Source organism: Triturus cristatus, chromosome 7 (genome assembly GCF_964204655.1).
Source record: "Triturus cristatus chromosome 7, aTriCri1.1, whole genome shotgun sequence".
In the NCBI taxonomy this organism is placed as follows: domain Eukaryota; kingdom Metazoa; phylum Chordata; class Amphibia; order Caudata; family Salamandridae; genus Triturus; species Triturus cristatus.
This window is the reverse complement of record NC_140590.1, coordinates 447,810,134-447,822,930: the sequence shown is the minus strand read 5'-3', so window position 1 is coordinate 447,822,930 and position 12,797 is coordinate 447,810,134. Positions and strand designations below refer to the sequence as shown.

General features: G+C 41.2%; 1 protein-coding gene across 3 annotated transcripts in view; it reads left to right on the top strand.

Annotated features, from left to right (window-relative positions):
• Positions 1 to 12,797, top strand: part of SHISA6 (shisa family member 6) — a 1,379,883-nt gene that overhangs the window by 593,645 nt on the left and 773,441 nt on the right. The window lies entirely within an intron of this gene.

Below are 12,797 nucleotides of genomic sequence, written 5' to 3'. Positions count from 1 at the left end.
AAGATTGAGAAAGAAAGATATAGTCTAAACGAGAGAGAGAATTGTGAGGGGGAGAGAAGAAAGAGAAGTCAAGGGAATCAGGGTGAGTGAGCCTCCAAGAGTCAACAAGATGTGTTTGGGAGATAGTATCCAAAAATTGTTTATGAGATCTATGTGGTGTAAAGCGTGTCTGTGATTGGCGATCAAGAAAGGGGTCAACAACTTGGTTACAGTCACCTCCTTAAATGAAATTTTCATCTCTAAATTGAATACATTTTTGTGTGATCATAGGCCTAAAGGAACAATCAGGATGAGTGGGGCCATAAACATTAAAAACAGTCAAAGAGATATTATTAATTAACAGCTTAGCTAACAGCCATCTACCTTCTGTATCATTTTCTTGTGATATAATTTTACAATTTAGTTTCTTATGACATAGAATTATTACACCATTTTTCTTATTAGAAGTGGGAGAGAATAAAACTGATCCTACCCAGCTTCTCTTCAATTTCAAAGCCTCAGTTTCTGTTAGATGGGTCTCTTGCAGAAAAACCAGGTCAGGGTTATAAGAGGCAAGATGTGATAGAATTTTCTGTCTCTTAATAGGGTTAATGAAACCTTTCACATTCCAAGAAATAACTCTGAATGTAAAACCATCAAAAATACATAAAAAAGGACAACAATAAAAACAAAACGTACAATATTAACAAAGATGCAATAAATACTGTAATCAAACTTACAATCCAAATACAAGTACAACATTAGAGAAAAGGAGGGAAAGGGAAGGAAAAAGGAAGAAGGGAAAGAAGGACCACATATTCACGCTCTCTCAAAAGATTAAAAGATAATCTTACATTAGATTAGGAACAGTTAAAAGAAAATATTATCTGCATAAAAGGGCTTTAAAATTCCACATTACATCAGATAGCCATACTTATAAATGAGCAAAAAGTGCAGATCGCACTCAAATTTTAAGGCTACAATACACTCATATAGAAATTGACCAAGATTTAAACATAATGGAGAAGGAGGGAGAACAAAAACCTATAATAGGGTCCACTATGTGCTCCTACTATCCCCCACAATTAGACCGGGACAACTCAGTCAAACTCCACCTGCTAACCCACGTTGCACATTTAACCAAACGTGTTTAGCCTATCATGTTTTTTCTAGCCCTAATGGCTGCTTTCAGAAAAGCGCAGACACAGTAAGCATTTTCACATGAACTTAAAAATTGTAAGTGGAGCAAAGCTACTCTACACCAACAGAATCCTAGTTTATGAAACAAAGGCATCAGAAAGTTCTTTCGAGCTAAGCTGTGCAATTTTCAAAAGAACATAAAGTGCGGAAGTGATTGTGAAGACTGACTGTCACATGGATAAGTAATAATAATAATAATCCACATTTGTAAAGCGCGAACAATCACCCGTAAGGGTCTCTAGGCGCTGGGGGCCGTCGGGAAGATTAAGCAAGCTATTGCCCAGAGTCACATGGTGCTGGGCTATTCTGCCGCCGGCGATCGAACCGTGATCCCCAGATTCCGGAGTCAGTCGCCCTGGCCGCGGCGCCACACCTCTACCCATCACCCAAAGTAGATACTATGTTTCTCCCTGAGTCTAAAAATGTTTAAAAAAAGAAGGACCAATGTATTGACCCTGCTCTAAAAAGAAAAATAAGTTTAAAAGATAAATATATAAGAGGTTGGCCTGTAAATAAGAGAGTGTAGTAGTTCTAGATGGAGGGTTTAGATAACTTTTTTTTCTTTCTTCTGTCTGCCCAAAGCTCCTTGACCAGTGTGTTAACCTCCACCTTAGCATTTTTGAGAATACAGCTAGGTTCAAGGAACTTGGCCCACCTAAAGGGGATGGGGGGTTATCACTGTTTTATAGAAAAACGGAGTCCTTGGAAGCATGAAGTATGCATCTGTTAGAGGACAGTGGAGTTTCCCTGAATGGAGGGGGTAGGAAGAGAAGTCAGTGTAGATCTGATATTATTTGAAATATTTTGGGTAAAGATTACATGAAGAGGAGAGATTTGTAAAAGTACAAATTAAATTAATATGTAGAATCAATTGAGGAACAGTATATATATATATATATATCCTTATTTAGCCAGGTCCACCTAAAAAGTGGTTTAACATTAGCTATACATTATTTAGCTGGAATTTTAATGGGTAGCATCATGAGGAAGAAATAAATAATTGGAAGAACCATCATTTTAATAGTATCCAGCCTACCCCACCCTGACAGAAATAGAGGGGACCAGCCTTCCGTTCGTTTTGTGATTTTAGCAAGAATGATATCCATATTAGATTGCAAAGTATCTCTCAGATTTTTATAGTATAGGATACCTAGACATTTAATCTTATCAGTGCTCCCTGATAGACCCATCCAAGCAAAGGGAGCTTTATAAGGGAACGTATTAAGGGGCGTCACTGCGGAGCTTTCTGTGTTAAGTGTGTAACCTGATGCTTTCAAATATGCATTTAGTTCTTCAAAAATGTTAGGGAGAGATGTTTTGGGTTTGGAGATGTAGAGAAGGATGTCATGCGCGTAAGCCATATATTTAATGTGAACCTTATTGAACCAAATGCATGTGAAGGTTTCAGAATGTTTCAACCTAAATAAGAAAGGCTCAAGTGCAAGAACAATCAGCATTGCCCATAGGGGGCAACCCTGCCATCTGCCCCTGTGAAGGGGTAAGTAAGATAACTGAATACCATTGATCAAAACAGAAGAACACATGGACAAATATAGTAAGAAAATGAATAGAAGAAATAGAGAGCCGAACCCGTGTCAGCAAAGAGCATGCATTAGATAATTCCAATCTACTTGATCATTCAGCATCTAGAGCCATCGCTGCCAGGGAGTGGTTGAGTTTAGCTGACTTACTGAGAATGTTTAAAAGACCAGCAAATTCTCCATTATAGTCCTATTTTTAACAAAACCAGACTGCTCAACATCAACTAGATCAAGCATAAAGTCAATAGGGCATAGACCAAGCACTTTAGCAAAATGTTTACAATCTGTATGAATCAGTGATATGGGATGCTAATTCTTGCACTGAGAGGGAGCTGTGTCTTTTTCTGAAATAAGACAAATCCTCACCTCCGTAGAAGATCTAGATGATTTGTTCAATGTGAGGAAGTGAATGATTAATTTGAACAGTTTAGGGAAAAGCAATTTCGAGAACTGGTCAGAATTCAACCGTGAATCTGTCTGGACCTGGTGCTTTACCTGTAGAAGACGCTTGACTGCAGAGAACAATTCCTCCACACATATTGGATCTTCAAGAGGGGCCGTATCGACTTGTGAAGGCTTACACATGGAAGAGTAAGAAAAAAGAGAGGGAGTCTTCAGAAGGTGTGGCTTCAGGAGCGTATAGTGTTTGGTAAAAATCTACAAAACATCCAGCAATGTCCACATTGCAAAAAAATATAGTACCAGATTGTTTGGTGATAGAGGGGATGGAGGATTTTTCTTTCCTACTTTTAAAGTGTTAGCTAACAAAGTCCCTGTTTTATTGCATATTGCATAGCATCTAGCATTCACTTTAACCGCTTAACCGCGGCGCAAATTCTCCCGCAGTGCAGGAGAATTAATGAGTGGGCGGGGCCGCGTCAGCCAAAGGACGTGCGCAGCACCAGCGAGGTAGTGCTCTCCTTAACCCATTCCGTGATCGCGTCCGCCAACGGCCATCGCGATCACGGAATGGGTTAAGGAGAGTACCACATGCCCTTGACGTCTTATTTTCATTGCATTGAATCTTGGCTGCCACCAATGCGTCAAGGTCCATTTTATTATTTTTAGCTGTAAAGTATCTATTCAGTAATATCTTAATTTCACTGAGCGTGGAAGCCGATTCCTTCTCCATAGCTTTTATTTTTTAGAGACGTAGCTAAAACCTCTGGATGCCGCTTTGAATGTTTCCCATGCAAAGTGAAAAAAGACTCTTATCTTATGAATCTTGTAATATTCATGTCCAATCACCACAAATAAAGCAATAAAATCCTTATTGGATAGTAAGTGATTGTTGAACCTCCAACGGGATCTGGATGTAGCATTGCGAAGAACATATACATTTGCGGACACAGGGAGATAATCCAAGATTAAAATAGAGCCAATCTCAGAAGTGACAAGGTGTTGAGTGAGGTTTTTGCAGAGGAAAATATAGTCTATCCTTGTCTGTGTTTTAATCAGGTGGAATAACAAAAATCATGAAGAGAAGGGTGAGCCAGTCTCATGAACCCAAGAGGGTATTGTGGCGGAGTGTGTGTTTAAATGATTTGTGAACGCTTTGGGGAGAAATTTCATAGATGAGTGATGATCAAGAAAAGGGTCCATGATTTGGTTACAGTCACCCCTAAGAAGAGGTTTTCAGTAAAAGGTTTGAGCGACCAATTGTGACATATGCTTCCAAAACATAGGATCAGGATTAGTGGGGCCATAAACATTTAGAATTGTGAAAGTAATACCATCAATAGTAAGTCATTCCAGAACCCAACCACCTTTGTTGCCATTCTCTTGGGAGATAAAGGAGCTATTTAAACTTTTATGACATAGAATGGCTATTCTGTTTTTATGTTGAGAAGAGGGAGGGGGAGAAAAGTTTGCCCACCCATTGTTTTTTAAGCTTATTCATGTCTGATTCAGTGAGGTGATTTTCTTGAAGTAATACAAGCTGGCAACGCTATCTAGCTAAATGAGACAAAACACATTGGCATTTATTGGGATTTTTTAAACCTTTAACCCCTTCAGCGCTGCGGGAATTCCCCCGCGGTGCTGAAGGGTTCGAGCGCGGGCGGGGCCATGACGGAACGGTTCCGTCATGAGCACAGCGCAACCGATGCTCATGACGGAACCGTTCCGTCATGGGCATGGAAGGGGTTAATATTTCAGGTTGTGACTCTAATTGGTATTCAAGAGAAACTCATAGTTGAACATTAGGGGAAAATATTGGCATGAGCATATTGTAGAAATGAAGCTTTAATGAAGAATACAGAGAGAGAAGAAAAAAGCAAAACTAGAGGAGAGAGAAAGTGATAGATAAAGGGGCAAACAGGGACCCCCAAAAAGATCAAGGAGATATAAAGGCAACCCAGGCAACAAAAACCTTAGTTGCAAAAATTATATAACGTGAAGAAAAAGATAACTGGAGTGATGAGGAAGATGCAGAGCACCTAAAGCAGATGTAACCAGAATAGGCTCCAGCGAACAAAGAAGGGAACAGGGCACGCTTCCAAAAGCATGATATGACAACATTGACATGTAATGAGAAAGGCAGAGGCTTACAGGGGTGTGTAATGTGAAACATTTTATTGAAAGGTAAGCACAATAGGATAAAAAATGTTACAATAGACTTACAATCTAGTATGAAGAATGGGGAGTCGTGAGAACAGCACGCTCAATGAAGGGGTTATACACACTAGACAAGACACATACGCCAAATAATACAATTGGGCATGAAAGGCAATTGGACCAATGTGAGTTATATGGAATGCACAATGCAAAAAATAAGATTATCGAAACAAAAAAAGCATTATGTGATTAAAGAGAAACAACAAAGAAGGCATTTATAACAGTCACGTCTTGGCTGTAGCTCCAATTTCCATGTCTTGGAGACAATGCTGTTGGAGAAAATCCTATAAGTTAGCTGGATCCTGAAAAGTTAATATTTCTCTTAGAAAGTAATTTTTAAAAAGCATGAGTGGATTAAGCCATATCTGATGTTCCAGGATTTAAGTTGTGGTCTAAATTCCAGGGAAGGTTTTCTTCTTGCAACTGTTGCATTGGAGACATCCTGTGCAAAAAAGACCTTGTTACTAGACCATTGGAGTGTGCCCCCTTGTTTGGCTGCAGAAAAGATGTGCCATAAATCAGTGTGCTGCAGGAAAAGAATACTTTCTAGATGTAGTAGATGGTTTGGGGCCCAACGATGGGCTCTTTGAATATTCAATAGGTTATTGTCAGGTAAATGAACTATTGAAGGGAGAGCTCTTTGCAGAAAGGAAATTATATTGGGACCTTCAGAGTTCTCCGGGATTCCATAAAGGTGGAGGTTATTTCTGGGATTCCTGTTTTCCAAGTCTTCAATAGCCTTTTTGAGCAATTTTATTTCCTTTGTCAGATGAGAAAACTCAGAGATCGAATCTTCCACATCACATCCTTTGTTCAATGTCAGTGACATACTGTTCGTGAGAGGGCCATTTCTCCTCAGTGCGTATCAAGGAAGCGTTTGTTTTCACAATGAAGGGTTTCAAGGCTCTTTTGTCCTCCATAACATCCTTTAGGGTGTTTTGGGTGGAGAGTGGGAATCCATCTTTGGTTTCTTGATTGAAACAGAGGGTTTCTTTGAACACAGCTGCAGAGGCTTAGGGAGAGCTCCCCAACCCAAGGTTGCTAGATACTTCCATGAGGGCAGAGAGGTTCTTAGGAGTGAAGTCTCATTTGCAAGTTTTAGGCTAAGTAATGAGCTTTGTAGATGATGGAAGAGATGATGGTTTGTGCTTTTGCTTCAATATCTACCTATAAAGGAAAGATGAATATGAGAGAACTCAAATGAATTCTTCTTATACGTGAGGATGCAAAAGATAATAAGCCATTACCTCCTAAGGAGGACATAGTGTAAAGTTGAAAGATACTTTGCACAGTTAGGTCACGGTGAATGAAGTGTCTGAAAGGCGTACACATGGGTCAGTATATGAGGAAATAAAGCTCTGTAAAACAATTAAAGTAGTTTAGACAACAGTCAATAAATTCCCACCGTCAATGTATGTCAACCTGTAAGGAAAATGCAAGCACTCCTTCCCGCTGATTTGAGTTGGGCACGCATAGAATATCTCCTTGGAAGTTGAAACGCTTTGTGAGGAGATCCGCAATAGCCCTACATTGCAGTAAATAAAATTCCTTCAAAGTGCCTAGTGTAGAGGTAACACATACCCCAACCCGCTTAGTTCAGGAGAACTTCCGGTGTGGAAGAAGAGTGGAAAGGTACATTCCCCTTGACAGTGCCTGAAGTGCAGAGTTAGCATTGCCAAACAAATGTGGCAAAGAGTTCCTTTAGCTGTCGAGTGAGAAGTCAAGTATGGTTGAGATAAAATCATGGTGCCACCGGAATTATTAAATCACATAGCTCCCGCTGCATTGATGTCTCAAAATAGAGCCTCTGAGAATCATGAGGAAAATTAAGATGGCAGTGCTTCATAAAGCAGCAGCACTCCATGAGAGAAAAACATGAGAGCATGTCACTTAAATTTCATGAGAATGATCCAGAAAGTTGGCACCAATCGTACATCCACATATTCAGGGCAGGTATACTCAATAACAGCACTGACCCCCTAAATGAACGTTGATGCCAACCGGGAGGCTCAAAGTCCAGAGGCCAACTTGGCAGCACTTACAACACACTCCAACAGTCAACACAATTTAACTAAAATACTTCAACAAAATGGCAGTCTTTCAAGGTCATATAAATTGCAAGCACAAAAAACATTTGACTGCCAGCCCATATGCAAGAAACACAGGCACATTTTTGGCTTAGCTCTAATGCTTACTTGAGTCAGTTAAGCTCAAATGGGACCTACTGGCACACTTTTTTGCGGACTGTGTCTTATTTTCCAACATCAGCCTTTGATCCTGAACAAGAGAGAGAAAGTCAGAGGAGGAAACGAAGGGGCGAAAAAGACAGGAAAACTGTGATGAAGGAAGACAGTAGAGATTAAAAAAGAAACTTCAAAAGTGAGATAAAGGGACTGGGAAAGTAAGATGGTGGATGTAAGGGGCATGAGGTAGAATCAAGACCACATGGCCTTGGTCGGATTTTGGGCCCCAGCACGTACTCTTTTGTAAGTTAAGCATTGTTAACCTCACTGCTTGAAGTGACACATGCTAAAGTGCTAAATACAAAGCTTTGTGACAGTTCTCATTTAATGATAGGTCAGAAATGTAAGCAAACGTTTAATGGCTCATCATTGTTTTGATCCCCTCAGATCTTCAAGTCACATGCTTCATGTTTTGACACAAGATCAATAGCACGTCTTTTCCTAAGTGCACAACACGCTTGGAAAACACACAAATTGCTCCATATCCTCGCACTGTCTATTAACCTGAAAGGAACTCAGTCTAAAGCATTTCTGATGATGCATTCTGATGACTAAATTGTACACAGAAACATTTCCGCGGCAACATGACCACCATTTGCTCTGTCTGATGTGATGCTCTTTCTGACCAATTATTTATTTATTGAACAGACTGCTTGAGTGCCAGGACATGTTAGATTAAAAAAGTATATACAATGTAAATGGATGCATTTTGAGCAAGGGCCCAATCAAAGCGGCAACGTAGCGTAACTTATAATGAGCTTTATATTTCATTGAGTGCCTTCGTGGGATGGATTTTTTCACATTTTGTAATTATAGTGATTTAATGTTCTATGTCTATGAAACATTTTTACAAAAATGAGTTTTGCCTTAACAGTGGTATTTTGCATAGCTATTTCATTACGTGTTTGGTGCCCCAATGTTAATTTTTCAGTTACTTTGAGACAATGTGTAAAGTAATTATGCAGTACTCAAACAGCAATAAATTGAAAACACTTCACAAGAGGACCCCCAAACCAATGAAAAAATTGAATAGATTTTAATGAATAAAATAACACCAAAACAACAAAAATCTTATCACTAGAACCGGAGTTAAACAGTTTTAAAGTTTAAGGCAGAAATAGAACAGTGCCAACAGTGATAATCTGATCGCATTGGACCGAGACAAAGTTAGAAGTTCAGGCTGATCACGGCGTAGCACAGACTAGATACAGGACCAAGTTCCGCCCACTAAGAGTTGTATCTTCTGTACTTGGTGCAAATACTGCACGTTGATGCAATGTGAGCCTCTGCACCAGTTCTGTTGACGCTGTAGTTAAAGAGCTACACGGTGCTGTAAAGAGAGGCCTTGCGGGCTGTCTGCCACTCTTCTCTGATCTGGTGAAACCAATTAAGCAGGGAGAAGTACACTGACTCCAGCAGCATGAGGGGGTCAGGACTCAGTCAGGTGGGTCAGGTCAGCTGGAAAGCAAGAAAGGCCTCTGAAAGCTTGTTGTGTCCCTGTAACGCAAACAGAAGGTCAGTCAACTGACCCTAGGCGACACGCTGGGGTCCTGAATTCAAGACAAGCAGTTCTAATCTTTCTTCTTTAGACAGCAGGGCAGTCATTCTTCTGCAACTTCTTAGGTCCAGGAGTATTCTGATTTCAGGTTCTAGGGATGCCACTTCTATATCCAGTGCCAAACTATGGGTGAGGGACACCCCTAAACCTAAAACTTATTCTGGTCAGTTCTTCTCCTTCCTCTGTGTTTGGCTCCTGCTTGTTTAGGGAAACAAAGGGCAGGCAGACCCAGGTTAGATCTGCCTTTGCCAGTGACAGGGCAGGCTTTGTCTGAAGTCAGGTAGGGCTGGGCACAGCCCTCAGGCTAACCCATTGAAGTGCATTCCGGTGAAGGCATATCTCCTCTCAAATCATCCAGCCAGGATGACCCACTCTCCTCTACACCTAGGCCCCTTTGTTCACTTTCTGGCCCCTCTTGTGCTGAAGAAGAGTGGGGTAGCCATCACGAGACCCAGAGCAACTGACCACTCACAGAAAGGCCCTTGAAACTTTAGGCAGGCAAATGTCAACTTTAAAAAAAGTGCCATCCCCAAAATAACAATTTAAAATCTGACTTGACCCTAAAAGGGGAATTAAATTATGATTAAAATGAATAAAAGAAGAATCTTTGTAATTGTTCTCAAACTGAATTTAGCACTTATTAAATGTAATATGGTGAACCAGTGTTCGTCTATAGGAGGCCAACCTTGCCACATTGAAAAATAACATTGAGGCTTTTTTCATTCTGAGGACATGTAAACATGTCCTACTATTTAAAGACATGCACTGTGCCCTATGACCTGTTTTCACCTTCCTTAGGGGTGATTTATAAGCATTATAAAGGAAGGCTTAGGCCTGACAAAAGGTTTATTTTATCAGGTCAAAAAAGAAGTTTTAAACTGCACACATAGGCTGCAAAAGAATGCCTAAGATAGGTTTCAGAGGGATGCTATAGTGGGACAAGTGATGCTGTCTACTGGCAGCACTTCATTTACAGGACCTTGGTACATACAGTACCACATATAAGGCATGTATAAGTATATTAAAGTGGCATACCAATCTTATCATGTTTGGAATGGGGGGCACAACCACTGGTTAACAGGAGTAAGACATACAAAGTCCTTATGCCAACAGAAATGAGTTGAGACGGCTAAAATCTGGGTCAACACCACAAAAAAGATGGCTAATTTCAATACTCATATACAAATATCAACATTGGCAAACTCCTGTGTGTAGTTACATTGATGCAGGTATAATTTCACAATCACTTTTTGTAACAACATTTTCACTTGCATATCTTAACAGTCATAGTTGCAGACTCATCAGTCGCATGTTCAGTCACATTGCACAGTCACATCCCCAGGACCCTTCCATTACCACAATGAAATTTTCAAAATCATAATATTAACGCCAGAATGTGTTCTCATACTCACGACTAGGGGTCACACCTTTGAAAGTCATGTTTACTCTTCCACTGTACATTGACATGTTTTCAGACACAGGTTTGCACACTTGTGCTTGCAGGAGCATTTATGCAGGTGCATTTTCAGAGTCGTATTTGTACAGTCACATGGTACAGACTCAGGGCCGGCGCAGGGCATGGGCAGTGTTTGCCTCTGCCCATGGCACTGCAGTCAGCCCTCTAACTTGGGGCCTCGCACTCATGAGACACAGTCGGGCCACGCATGAAAGGTGCCACTTTGCAAGTGCGCCGCCTTAGGGGGCCCCCCTCCCCTGGCCTCACTGCTATGGTGTAGCGAGATGAACCCAGGGGTGGGAGGAAGTCCTAGTTGTAAGAAAGCACATTCCTCAATTTTGCCCTGCAATTAGGCCTCCTCCCCCCACCCACACAGAGGCACAGGGAGAGGACTATTGCCTGGCTGTTTAGCTCCCTGGCAGTCCTTTAACTCTCTATGGAGATAAGCAACCCTCACACCTTCAGCCCTTTATCAGCTGTTAAGAGGTGCTTGTAGGTGGCTGAGAGGGAGGGGCAGCAGCCCCAGGAAGAGGGGCATCTATTGAGATGCAGACAGCCCTGAATGGTTCAAGTCTATGCAAATTAAAGGGGCCTCACACATCCCCCTCTACCCTGGGCCCACAAAATCCTAGAACTAGCCCTGTACTCATTCACATAGGTATATTGCACAGGCTCAAATGTCCAGTCACACGTGCAAGGTCTTGTTCATTTAGCTTCATGCACATGGTCGCATGTATATTCTCTCGCATGCACGTTTACGTGAATGGGCTTTGTCTGAACAGCTAGATGCGCACAATCAATACAACACAGCCGTGATTTTTCCTTCACGCGGTCATACCTTTGAGCAGACAAGCTGTGACATCAGCATATTGACCATTGACTATTGCTCAGGCTGTGGTTGGAGTCACATTATTTTCTCAAATAAAAAAGTCAAATCGACATGCATTGTCTGATCTGCATGGGTGCGCCTGGAGCGTAACACGTATTAAAATTAAAAGCAGAAAGTTATTTAGACTTGCCTCGGACTATCCTTTTATTATACCACACACTGACTATATTTTCGCGGTTCTCTGGAAATATATTTGCATTCATAATTGGAAGGGATATTTGGGAAATGTTATTAGGTGAACTTGCGATTCATTAGGAGAAATGAAGTGATTAATTAACTATTTGCACTCCTGTACAAGAATAAGTGCTGCTGCGGGGCACACTGCTATACATTCCCAATCAGAAATGCAGTAAAATGAACCTTTAGCCGTACTTAAAATTCTAGGTTTCATTCCCGGGCCCAGTAAAAGTGTGAAGGAACCGTAGCATGGTGGCTTCATTTTATTGCTGGAGTAAAGGATAGACCTGGGAATACATTTCCACGCGATGAGCAAGGAATTTACTTAGAACTACAAACTGGTCTGTGGCTTTCAACCATCTCTGAGTAACCGCTGTACATGCATGTAAATATTGATTGCAGATGGAGGGCGCCAAAACTGCCCTTGCTCTCAGCGCACATCTGTAGATGTAGTGGGAAGGTAGGGGGCGCCAAAACGTGTCTTTCTCCTCACACTAACACCATTCTACTCTATTTGTCCCCAGTGCCTATTTGACTCGGTTCCTCATTGTGACCATAATAATCTTTCCGTAGGATGTCACTTTGTACAGCCATTATCAAAGAAGCCCTTTGTAGCATTTCTCTAGAACTTATTCCAAATCAGTCTGACATTGTGGTGCATGGTGTGGGAAGCTTTACTCTACTAGATTGCTGACGGGATGGCTCAGTGAAATAGACGCTCACGGCTGGGAAATAGAGTCACAGGTTTGAATCAGACGTAGCCTTAAATTCTGAGTAGCAAGACAATCATTTATTTACAGAGCTTTAAAACTGCAGACGAGGTGTTTGAAACATTCTATAAAATAATTAGTCATAGTATTATTACTATAATATATTAAATGCATTTACGGAATTCGCCCCACTGTGGTACTTTTATATGTGTCCCTTTCCATGCGCTCCTTCATGATATACCCGTTTATGTCCTTGAAATTCCACGCACAGGTCTTGCGCCACTGCGTAGCCTTTATAAGTATTGTCAGCCAGCAATGAGTCCTTTTGGTGATTTCTCCTGCAGAACTGGGAGCAATATCCAGAAGGGCCGGTGCCCCTGCCTGTGTCATGTAGCAGTCCCTTCTCTCCACCTCCTGCCTTTGCATCG